The 12,838-nt window shown below is 33.2% G+C and overlaps 1 protein-coding gene across 4 annotated transcripts in view; it reads left to right on the top strand.

Moving 5' to 3' along the window:
* DPP6 (dipeptidyl peptidase like 6) overlaps positions 1-12,838 on the top strand; it is a 1,012,545-nt gene that overhangs the window by 590,557 nt on the left and 409,150 nt on the right. The window lies entirely within an intron of this gene.

Below are 12,838 nucleotides of genomic sequence, written 5' to 3'. Positions count from 1 at the left end.
TAGCATGATGTCTGGTACATAATTCTGAATCATTTTGCTTCTTGATTTACTAGCTATAATCAAATATTCATAGGATTTTAGAGTTGAAAGGAACTTGAGAAATTTCTTAGTGCATTCTTTAATTTTATGGATGTTGCAGATTGGTACTAAGGCGAGTATATCGAAGGAATAGTAAACTTGCTCTGTGAGATTCCAAAGATCAGACCTAATATCAGTTGGTAGAAGTGGCAGGGAGACAGATTTTGACTTAATAAAAACTAAAAATCTCTAGCAGTGATAGCTATTCAATAATGAATGGAATCTGGTCTCAAATATTTACTAGCTGTGAGTCCCTGAGCAAGTCACTTAACTCTCTTTGCCTCAGTTTTCTCATCTGTAAATAACTGGAGAAGGAAAATTGCAAACCACTCCAGTATATTTGGCAAGAAAATCCCAAATAGAGGGTTGAAGAGTGAGACACACTTGAATGACAGCAACAATAATCAGCAGAACAGGCTCACCAGCGAGTTGTGGAGGAAAGGGGAAAAATAGCTATCTGACAGAGATTTACAGAAAGTATAGCTGCATTGGCTGGGTTGGACTACAGTATTTCTAATTTTATGATTCTGTACCTTAGGACTGATCTAATTTTGACCCTTTCCATGTCCAAAGTTGCTTTTGTAAGAGACTCTAAAGTTATATCTTTTAGATTAATAATAATCTTTTAGGTTATCCTGAATATGAGTCATCACTGCATTTCAGGGCCAGGTCCCAGGATCTGAACTTAAAAACTTTGAGGCACTCTTTGTTTTCTATGAAGTATTTTCTGGTCCTTTAGAGCTATTTGATAATACAGAAGTAGAGTTATTTAGGTGAAAATTATGACAACTCTTAAAATTTTGGAAATGTGCTTTCCAAAGTACAGCTTCTTAGACTGTGGTTCACAACCCCATAGAGAGTCTCATAACTGAATGGGAAATTGAGATTTTAAATTATAATTTACTATCAATAAATGCTTAATTTGTATACTATTTTACATACCTATAAACTCAGGATCATGTAAAAAACTCTCAGGTAAAAAAGAGTTATGAGTTGAAGCCTTTTTCTACAGAAAGGCTAAAAGAATAGTGTCTTCCAACTCTGAGATACCACTACACACCTGTCAGATTGGCTAGAATGACAGGGAAGGATAATGTGGAATGTTGGAGGGGATGTGGGAAAACAGGGACACTGATACATTGTTGGTGGAATTGTGAACACATCCAGCCATTCTAGAGAGCAATTTGGAACTATGCTCAAAAAGTTATCAAACTGTGAATACCCTTTGATCCAGCAGTGTACTGGGCTTATACCCCAAAGAGATACTAAAGAAGGGAAAGAGACTTGTATGTGCCAAAATGTTTGTGGCAGCCCTGTTTGTAGTGGCTAGAAGCTGGAAAATGAATGGATGCCCATCAATTGGAGAATGGTTGAGTAAATTGTGGTATATGAACGTTATAGAATATTATTGTTCTGTAAGAAATGACCAGCAGGATGAATACAGAGAGGCTTGGAGAGACCTACATGAACTGATGCTAAGTGAAATGAGCAGAACCAGGAGATCATTATATACCTCAACAACAATACTGTATGAGGATGTATTCTGATGGAATTGGATCTCTTTGATAAAGAGAGCTAATTCAGTTTCAATTAATCAAGGATGGACAGAAGCAGCTACACCCAAAGAAAGAACACTGGGAAATGAATATAAACTGCTTGCATTTTTGTTTTTCTTCCCGGGTTATTTATACCTTCTGAATCCGATTCTCCCTGCGCAATAAGAGAACTGTTCATTTCTGCACACATATATTGTATCTAGGATATACTGTAACCTATTCAACATGTAAAGGACTGCTTGCCATCTGGGGGAGGGGGTGGAAGGAGGGAGAGGAAAAATTGGAACAGAAGTGAGTGCAAGGGATAATGTTATAAAAAATTACCCTGGCATGGGTTCTGTCAATAAAAAGTTATTTTTTTAAAAAAAGGAATAGTGTCTTCTAGATTATATAAGAAAATTAAACCTTTAAGAAGTTGAATTGTTTTAGTTGTTGTTTAGTCATTTTTCTGTTGTGTCTGACACCTTGGGGAGTTCCTTGGCAAAAATTTTGAAGTGATTTGCCATTTCCTCCTCCAGCTCATTTTACAACTATGGGAACTGAGGCAATTCTCCCAGGGTCACCCAGATAGTAAGTATTTGAGGTCATTTTTGAACTCAAGAAAAAGATTCTTCCTGATTCTAGACCCAACACTCTATCCACTGTGCTATCTAGCTGCCCTTTTAAGTGTATATTTGAATGTGTAAATTCTTTTGAAGGTACTTACAATTGAGTAGGCATTATGTATTCAAAAACAAAAATCTTTCTCCTTAGAGAGTTTATATTCTACTTGGTTGAAGAGTAGGTGAGGAGATAGGCTGGGGACTTCATGGTACAAGATGCATGCAAATAAGTCAAAATATTTATTTAATAATATAATCTTCTCAAGCTGAAAACACTAACAAAGTGGGGAAACAGGAAAGATTCTTGTGAAAGAAAGCATCTCAACTGTGCTTTGAGGAAAGCTAGAGCTTTCAAGAGATGGACAGAAGAGAAATGTTTTCCAAACATAAGGAAATCATCAATACAAAGGAGTTGAGGTAGGAGACAGAATTATTGACATAGAAAATAGCTACCAGACCAATTTAATCACAGTAAAGTTTAAGAAGAGGAATAATATGACATAAGATTGTCAAGACATATATATGGGAAGTCAATTCTAGTGTTCTGTATATTATCTCTATCTATAGAGAGGCAAAAGAGGATCCACTGAAGATTTTTATCCTGTCAGTGACCTAGTTTATGTCCTTCTTATATTACAAGTGGATTTTTGTAATAATGTGTCATTGAGGAAAGAACATTTATTTCACACTTGGGAAACCTGAGTTTGAAGCTCAGCTCTGCTCTTGACTAGTTAAGTGATCTTTGGAAGCTCACCTCACTTTTCTTGACCTCATTTTCTACTGTAAAATGAAAAGGTTGAAGTAGATTAATTCCATGATCCTTTCTATCTCTAAATCTATAATGAAACTACAATAGGCATTACTTGAGTATCCAGCTTCATATAATTATGTTAGGTATTGGGAGAAACAAAGTTTGGATAATTCAGTCTCTGTCATCATAGTAAGTTAGAATTCTGGCAGATTGTGGAGGGGTTGGTCAGAAAACTTGAACTTTACTGGACAGAGATATTTTAGAATTACTTAATTTAGATTAGATGACCTCTAAATCTAAGATTTGAATTCTATTCCTGGGTTTTTACTTGATTGAATGCTTTTAAGGAGAAGAGAGAGATACTTAGATCAATGCATAAGGAAGATTAGCCAGTCATTAATGTGAGACTGGATTGAAGTAGGAAAAAATCTTAGGCCTACATAGGAAATAGGAGGGGAAAAAGCATGGAAAGAAATAAAAGATCATGTTTCCACAGGGTTAAGGATCATGTTGCATTTTGTATCACTCATACTGTTTAGCACTGAGCTTTGTATATAGGTGCTTGTAAACATTTATTCATTATTGACTGAATCAGAGCAGCATATCATTGAAACATCGGTATATCATATTTTAACCTGTGATTGTCATTATATAAAGAGCCCTCTCCTTGTGAGGTATTCCTTCTGATAATGAAAAGAAACATATGCTCTCCAACTTATCATTTTTTCTTAGCTTTTTATTTTAAAAATATATGCATAGATAGTTTTCAACATTCACTCTTGCAAAATCTTGTGTTCCAAATTCTTTTCTCTCTCTTCCTCTCATTTCCTCACTTAGACAGCAAGTATTCGAATATATGTTAAACATGTGCAGTTCTTCTATACATATTTCCACAATTATCATGCTGCACAAGAAAAATAAGACCAAAAAAAAAAAAAAGGAAAAAAGAAAGAGAAAGAAAACAAAATGCAAGCAAACAACAACAAAAAGGTGAAAATACTATGTTGTGATCCACATTCAATCCCCGCCATCTCTGGATGCAGCTGATTCTCTGTATCACAAGATCATTGGAACTGGCCTGAATCATTTTGTTGTTGAAAAGAGCCCTGTCCATTAGAATTGATCATCACATAATCTTCTTGTTGTCCTATACAATGTTCTCTTGTTCTACTCACTTCACTTCACATCAATTCATGTAAGTCTCTCCAGGCCCCTCTGAAATCATCTGCTGATCATTTGTTACAGAACAATAATATTCTATAATATTTATATATCATAACTTATTCAGCCATTCTCCAACTGATGGACATTTACTCATTTTCCAGTTCCTTGCCACTACAAAAAAGGCTGCCACAAACATTTTTGTACATGTGGGTCCTTTTCCCATTTTTAAGATCTCTTTGGGATAAAGACCCAACAGAGACTCTGCTGGATTAAAAGGTATGCACAATTTGAAAGCTCTTTGAATATAGTTCCAAATTGCTCTCCAGAATGGTTGGGTCAATTCACAACTCCACCAACAATGTATTAGTGTCCCAGTTTTCCCAAATTCCTTTCCAACACTTATCATTATCGTTTCCTGTCATCTTAGCCAATCTGAGAGGTATGTAGTCATACCTCAAAGTTGTCCTAATTTGCATTTCTCTAATCAATGGTGATTTAGAGCAAAAATTGTTTATTCATGTTCTTTGACTACTTATCAATTGGAGAATGGCTTGTTTTCTAATAAATTTGAATCAGTTCTCTATATATTTTAGAAATGAGGCCTTTATCAGAATCCTTGGATGTAAAAAAGTTTCCCAGTTTTGTGTTTCCCTTTCAATCTTGTCTATATTGGTTTTGTTTGTACAAAAACTTTTTTTAACTTAATATAATCAAAATTATCCAATTTGTAATGCACTAGTGTACTCTAGTTCTCCTTTGGCCATAAATTCCTTCCTTCTCCACAGATCTGAGAAGAAGATACCCTTGCTCTAATTTGTTTTTAGTATCACTCTTTATGTCTAAACCATGAACCATCTTGATCTTATCTTGGTAAAGTGTATTAGGTGTTTCTGCCAACCTAATTTCCAATTTTCCCAGAAATTTTTGTCAAATAATGAGTTCTTATTCCAGAAACTAGGGTGTTTGGATTTATCATACAATAGATTACTATAATGATGGACTATTGTGTCCTCTGAACTCAATCTATTAAACTGACTACTCTATTTCTATTACTCTGACAAATGGTTTCTATGATCACTACTTTATAATATAGTTTTAGGTCTGGCATAGCTAGGCCTATGTATTTTTTTTTTGTTTTTTTTTTCCATTAATTACCTTGAAATTCTTGACCTTTTCTTCTTCCAGATGAACTTTATTATTATTTTTTCTAGCTCTATAAAGTAATTTCTTGAGAGTATGGTGCTGAATAAGTAGATTAATTTAAGTAGAATTGTTATTTTCATTATATTCGTTTAGTCTACCCATAAACACTTAATATTTTTCCAATTGTTTAGATGTCACTTTACTTGTGTGTTTTATAATTGTGTTTATATAGTTCTTGACTTTGCCTTGGCAGGTAGATTCCCAAATAGTTTATATTATCTACAGTTACTTTAAATAGAATCTCTTTTTGCATCTTTTGCTGCTGGACTTTGTTGCTAACATAGAAATGCTGATGATTTCTGTGGATTTATTCTCTATCCTGTAATTTTGCTAAAGCTATGAATTGTTTCTAGTAGTTTTTTAGTTGATTCTCTAGGATTCTCTAGGACTCTCTATCATTCATCTGCAAAGAGTGATAATTTTGTTTTCTTATTACCTACTCTAATTCCTTTAATATCTTTTCCCAAATCAGTGCCATGAGCTCATTCAATTTTCTTTTTCTGTGAAATATAGAGAAAGTACAAAAATTTGAATATGGAATATATTACTTATCAGAATAATGGATAGATGGAACAATTTATGAATAAACAAGAGAGAGAGCAGTGTGAGTGTGAAATGGGATATTTTTGTTGCATTAAATTTAAAATATTTTGTACAAATAAAGTAAATATAACCAAGATCAAAAGGAAAGCAAAAAATTGGGTAAAAAAAGTATAGATAGATTCTCAGAGAGAGGTCTCATATCTTAAATATAAAAATAACTTTGTAAAATCAAGAATACAACATTCCCCAGCTAATAAATGAACAAAGACTATGAACAAGAGGTTTTCCAGTGAAATCAAAACAATTTATAGTTATATAAAAATGTCCTAAATCATTATTGATTAGAAAAAGACATGTTAAAAACAACCTTGAAATATCATTGTATACCTCTCAGACTGTCTAAAATGATTGAAGGGGAAAGTAATAAATGTTGGCAGGGTTATGGAAAAATTGGGACACTAATTCACTGTTGGAACTCTGAGATAATCGAACCATTTTGGAGAACAATCTGGAATTATGCCCAAAGTTATTAAACTGTGTATACTCTTTGACCCAGAAATGGCCCTTCTAGGTCTATTTTTAAGATGATTATGAAAGAAAGAAAACCTATCTTTGGGTTGGAGAGAATGAGAAACTGAGGGGATGCACACCAATTAAATGGTAACAAGTTGTAGTGTGTGACTATGATGGAGTCTGACTGTGCTTTAAGAAATGATCAGCTCAGTGGTTTTAGAAAAACAGAAATACTTGTGCGAAATAATCAAGAACAAAGGAACTATTGTATACGAGAAGAGCAATATTATTTTAAGAACAACTTTGAGTAAATAAGTTATTTTGATTATTATAAATACTCAAATTCACAACAAAGAATATAGGAAGAGATATGATATCTGCATCCAGAGAAAGAACTGATAAATAGAAGTATGAATAGTATAATTTTACACATGTGTGTGTATATGTGTGTGTGTGTGTGTGTGTGTGATGTATAACAGTATATACTCTAGGATGGGAGATGGAGAGAAAGGACAAGAAAGAAAATTACATGATAACTTTATCATATAGTTAAAAGAAAAAACAAGCTATACATAATAAATTTTCAGTTTCATATACAATCATTCTTATAATCTACTTTGTTATGGAAATGTTTGTTTAATTTTTTAAGTTCAGAATAAAATAAATTAAAATAAAAAGGCAGAGAAATGGTACAGGAGATAGAGAACAAGACATGGAGTCAGATCTATCTGCTGAGATGAAATCTAGTCTCATGTACTTTCTAGTTGCATAATTCTGTGCATGTCACTTAACTTTTGTATACCTTGGTTTTCTTATCCATAAAAAGGGAGTAAAAATAGTACTTACCTAACAAAGTGTGGTGAAAAATCATAAAAAATCTGAGAGGATATCTGTTCTGGCCCTATGTAGAACATCAGTTCCCTTACCAAGAAGTGGATGATCAAGAAACTTCCATTTTGGAACTGTTCTAAATATTAGGAAATTCCTTATGTTGAATTGAAAACTCCTTCTTTGCAAGCATTCTTTGAGAGTGATTCAATCACTAAGATTGGCAAATATTGAGAACCACAAAATATGGGAAACTTTATGTGAAATGATACTATGTAAAGAAAGCAAATAATTCAAATAATGTAAAGTGATTATAATTACATAAATAATAAAAACCAAGAGCTGCAAAACCCCACAGTAGATAAATTTAGAAGGGGATTTGAAAGCAGGATTTTTTGCTGTATTATTAAAGTTAAGATGCACATTTAAAATAAACTATAAATAGTAGAAATAAGTTATTTCATATGCCATCTTAGGTCTATAAATTTTAAGTGCACAGTGACCTAGATAGATTATTATAATGTTATATAAAATGGAAAGGAAACACAATAATGAGCTTTTATTAAGCACCTAATATGTTTCAGGCATTGTGCTAAGTACATAATATGTAACAAAAAAGGATTAAATTTTATATTGATATGTATGAATGAACTGTGATCTTAGAGATCATAGGAGTCCATTCAGAATTTAATCTTTATTTGGATCTGATATTTTGTTGTTTTGTTTTTGGAATCAATTTTACTGTCAGATAAGCTCAGGTTTTAAGTGGCTTGTATATATTAAGTGCTTATAAATCCAGGGATATAAAGGGCAAGTTTAGATTTTCATTCTTTTTTCTAGCTATTGAACAAAGTGAATATATAGATGGAGGAATCAGTATTTAAACTGCATTAATAACTCAAAGGAGTTACTCTACTACTGAAAAATTCAGGTTATTTTCAGCATTCTAAAGGATCAGGAAATTGATGTGCAGAAGTTCTTAACCTGGAATCTGGGAAACTTGTTCTTTTTAAATATTTTGACAACTGCACTATTTTGTTTTGATGCATTTCAAAACAATATTTCTGAAATGGGGTTCATAGGTTTCACCAGTGTACTGAATGGAGCCCTGGTTTTAAAAAAAAAAAAAGAAAAAGAATGCCTGCTGAGGTTGTTACTAGATGATTATGGGTAAACTGAATATATTTTCTGGCCCTCAATTTTTCCATCTGTACCCATTAGGATATTTGGAGACAAATGATTACATATGTGCAAGATCTTTTGATGAACGGTGTTATATACATTTAAGAGACATAGTATTAGTGATTCCTGCATAGGATCTCAAGACTAAAAATTATATTGTCATGTTATAAAAATAGAAAGACCTAAATTTAAATCTTGCCTCAAATGCATAGTAGCCCTGTGAACTTAGAAAAGCACTTAACTTCAGTTTCCTAATGTGTAAATTGGATAATATTACAAGGTTGTTGTGAGGATTGAATGAGATAATATGTAAATCATGTAAATTTTGCAAAACTTAAAATACTATAAAAATGTTAAAAATAAAAATACTATAACTCCTATTATAATAGTAGTAATAATAATAAATACCTCTTTACGTTTACCTACAACTCATATCTCATTATCTGTCTCACTTTCTTTATTCATACAAACAGTCATAATTGTAGTTCCCATCAACTCTTTCTATAATATTTTAATGGCTTCCTAATGGCTTCCTTGCCTCTCTCACCTCTCTCTTCTCTCCAATTCGTCCTTTACCCAGTTTCTAAATTAATTTTCATAAGGCACAGATCTGACTACATCACTTCTTCACACAAAAAGTCACCTATTGCCTTGATATCTGCAATTGTCTTATTCTGAATTGCATGTACTTATCTGCATACAAATTTTATCCCATAGTAGAGTATAAGTTTCTTAATTACAGGGAGTGTTTTTATTTTCTCTTTGTATCCTAATAGTCAAATACAGTGGCATGAGATAATAGCTTATTGAATTGAATGAAGTTCAAGGATTCCCCAGTTCCCATTGAAAGCAGAATTAGAGAGGAAATAATTAGCCTGTTTTAAGTGTGGCTATATTTCCCATGGTCTAAAAAAGATTTGTACAAGATTCTAAATATAATGAAATCAAATGTTTAAAAAAAGAGTTATATTACATAAAGGAATTCTACTATAAATTTCTGTTACAGAATTAACAGTGAAAAGATGATGATTAGGAGAGTTAATGGTTTAATCAGTTTGCTCTGTTATGTTCTCATGGTAAAAGTAATTATTGGTTTCCACAGATTTATATTTACTTTAGTATATAGGTATCATACTTATGAAACTAAATTTCCTAGAGTTTTCTCCAATGAAATACCACCTAAATTCTGTGATACAGAAATTGAGGAATTGATTTGTAAGGCCTGAGTGGCCTTGGCATTTGTCCTTGCTACAGACAGAAAGTGGATTTTTTTCATGAATTGGCAGTACTTATTATAGTCCTTCTCAGTGACAAGTTCTGAACAAGCGTAAAACCCTTTCTCCATTTCTGTTTTTCTAGTGGAAACACAACACTGGTTGAAGTCCATAGAAAGGATGGTGAATGAAAGGGATATTACATTTACTGTACGAGCATAGGGACTTAGACCTGTTATTTCAATGGTAAAGTGGTAAGGCTTAAAGCTTATCGCAGGAGGTTTTCAACCTGAGTCCATGACATTTTGAAAATAGTATTTTGATAATTGTATTTCAATATAATTGGTTTCCTTTGGGTTCTTATATATTTCATTTGATCTTTGAAAATGATTATTCTGATAAGAATTAATCTGATAAGGATTATTCTGAATAGGCTTCACAAGACTGCCAAAGGGGTCCTGCCATTAAAAAAAGAAGTGAAGAATCCCCGTTTAGCCAGGATCTCACAGTGATTATGTCTCAGAGAGGACTAGAATTCAAGTTTTCCTGATTTCAAAAACTGGCTCTCTATCCAGCATATGCTTGTCATGCAAGAGGTTATTTTAAATAAGCCAAAATTATTTATGAAGCGTCTATTTATAAATTATAGGTATCAGGCAGAATAAATCGGGACATATTGATAAAGATCCAGACAGATACTATACAAGAAAGTACATCAAATACTTGAAAAACACTCTGAAAATATAAGCTGATATTATTTTTTTGGCCCCTGTCCTCTCTGATCTTATTGTCTAATGTACTGGGATCAACAATCTCAATGGGATTGGAGTTACATTTTACTTTCCTAAAACTATTTTATATCATTTGAGTCCCTAAGTCAATATTACAGAAAGTATTTTATAGCCCAGTTTCTTAAACTCTGAGTCATGACCCCCTATGAAGTGTGGAGGAGGAGGTCCCAAAATTATAATTTATTATCAATAAATGTTTGATTTGTATACCAATTTTATATTAGTATATGTAATTGGGGTCATAAAAATTTCTCAGGCAAAAAGAAGTTGTGAGTGAAATTTAAGAAGCTCTGCTCTATGGAACAGTCCACATATGCAAATTATATAACAGTGGAGTTTATGAAAAATACATCTTTATCTGTAATTTGGAAGCTTCATCAAGAAACTCAGAAATGAACAGAGGAAAAAGTCTGTATGGAGTAGCTGATTAAGCAGATCCATAACTTCACCAAATTATTGTTTATGGATTTTTATTTTGTAGTAGTAGTTTCTATTTGTACTGGCAAGTGAGACCAGGAAACCCAAGAAGACTTTAACTCTGATAATGTCAATAAAACAAAAAGTTGGAGGACCACTATCCTGGAGTTAGGTGATAATGGATTTTTTTAATCCATGAATTTAATCAGATATTCTAAAAAAAGGAGTGAAAGTCTATCTCATTCATTCAAAAACTATTTAAGGCCTAGTGTGTACAGATCACATAACTGAAAAGGCTCGATTTAGGTGGGGGCAGATTGGGGGAAGGAAAGGCAATTGCCTTGAATGACTTCCCAAGGGTCACACAGCTTTTAAGTGTTAAGTATCTGAGGTCAGATTTGAATTCATGTATTCCTGGCTCCCAGGCCAGTATTCTACCCCCTGAGCCATCTAGCTGCACTTCTCAAGGTTTACATTTTAAAAGCACTGAAAGTGAGTTGTTTTTTTTTTTTTTTTTTTTTTTGGTAAATAAGTCATTCTGATTATTATAAATACTCAGACTAACTATGAAAGAAGAGAGATGTTCTCCACATCTGGAAAAATAACTTATAGAAATATTTAGAGAATAATTTTATACACACACACACACACACATTCCTATTTCTTTTTAATAGAGCCATCTCTAAGGTATGAGGGTAGGGAGGCAAGAATAAAAAGAGGGGAGGGAAAGAAAAAAAAGGAATTTACATAATAACTATTTTGTATTTAAAAGAATAGCAAGTTATACATAATAGATTTTCAATTTCATGTGTAATTTTTATAGTGTTATGAAAATGCTTGTTTTATTCCATAAACTTAAAACAAAATAAAAACAGCAATTAGAATGGTTAGTACAACTAGCACCAATGTTTAACAATAAGAAAATTGTGATTTAATTGTGATTGCGTTGCCCAAGGTCATGTAGGTAATAAGAAAGCAAGAAAGAGATTGAATCCAGCTCCTCTAGCTTCATCTCATATTCTTTTTTCCCATAGCTCACAACTCTACTCTGTGAGACTTACTCTCTGTTAAGGCACAGTGGTTGAATTTAGTGACTATCTATGTGGTGTGATTTAGGTTCTGCCTGCCAAAAAATCTCTTTCTTCCCAGCTGTCATAGCAACTGAAATTTCCAGTATTAGTGATACTTTTCAGAGAATTCAGAAGGCCCTTGTTGAAATACATTGATATTATCAGGGAGGAGGATAGATTAGCCCCCTGGTAACTGTTATATTCTCACTTACACAGTGAAAAAGAGTGCTGGATTTAGAGTCTAATCACCTAGGTTCAAATCTTTCTTTGCTACTTAATATTTGTGTAATGTTGGATAAATAACAACCTCTGTAAGCCTCATTTTCTAATGGACAAAATGAAGAGGGTGGACCAAATGATGTAAATGTTAGCTAATGTTAAGGAGAGAGAATTCTACAGGATAGGCTGATACCACTATGACGATGGAACAATTAAGTTGCTGCTGAGAAGAGGAAGGAGGATTCAGGAGTTTCTAATGCTGGAAGCTGAGATGAGGCAGTAGGTAGTGCAGTAGATAGAATACTGGGCTAATGTGCAAGGAGAAAGAAATTCAGATATGGCCTCAGATACTTTACAAGTCATGTGACTCTGCCAAATCACTTAGTCTTTTATCCTCAGATTCCTGGAGTGTAACCACCAACCAGCACCAGCCCTGAAGTCAGGAGGACCTGAGTTCAAATTTGATCTCAGACACTTAATCTTCCTGGTTGTGTGACCCTGGGCAAGTCACTTAACTCCAATTGCCTCAGCAAAATACACATACACACACATACACATACATACATATCACCTACCTCCCAGGACTGTTGGGAGTATGAATAAAATAACATTTTTTAAATGCTTAACATGGTGCTAGTATTTGACACATAGTATTTACTTAATAAATGCTTGTTACCTTTCCTTCCTTCTGCTCCTGTTGTTGAGGT

The sequence above is a fragment of the Antechinus flavipes genome, chromosome 5, assembly GCF_016432865.1.
Source record: "Antechinus flavipes isolate AdamAnt ecotype Samford, QLD, Australia chromosome 5, AdamAnt_v2, whole genome shotgun sequence".
NCBI lineage: Eukaryota > Metazoa > Chordata > Mammalia > Dasyuromorphia > Dasyuridae > Antechinus > Antechinus flavipes.
This window is presented reverse-complemented; position numbering and strand designations above follow the sequence as displayed.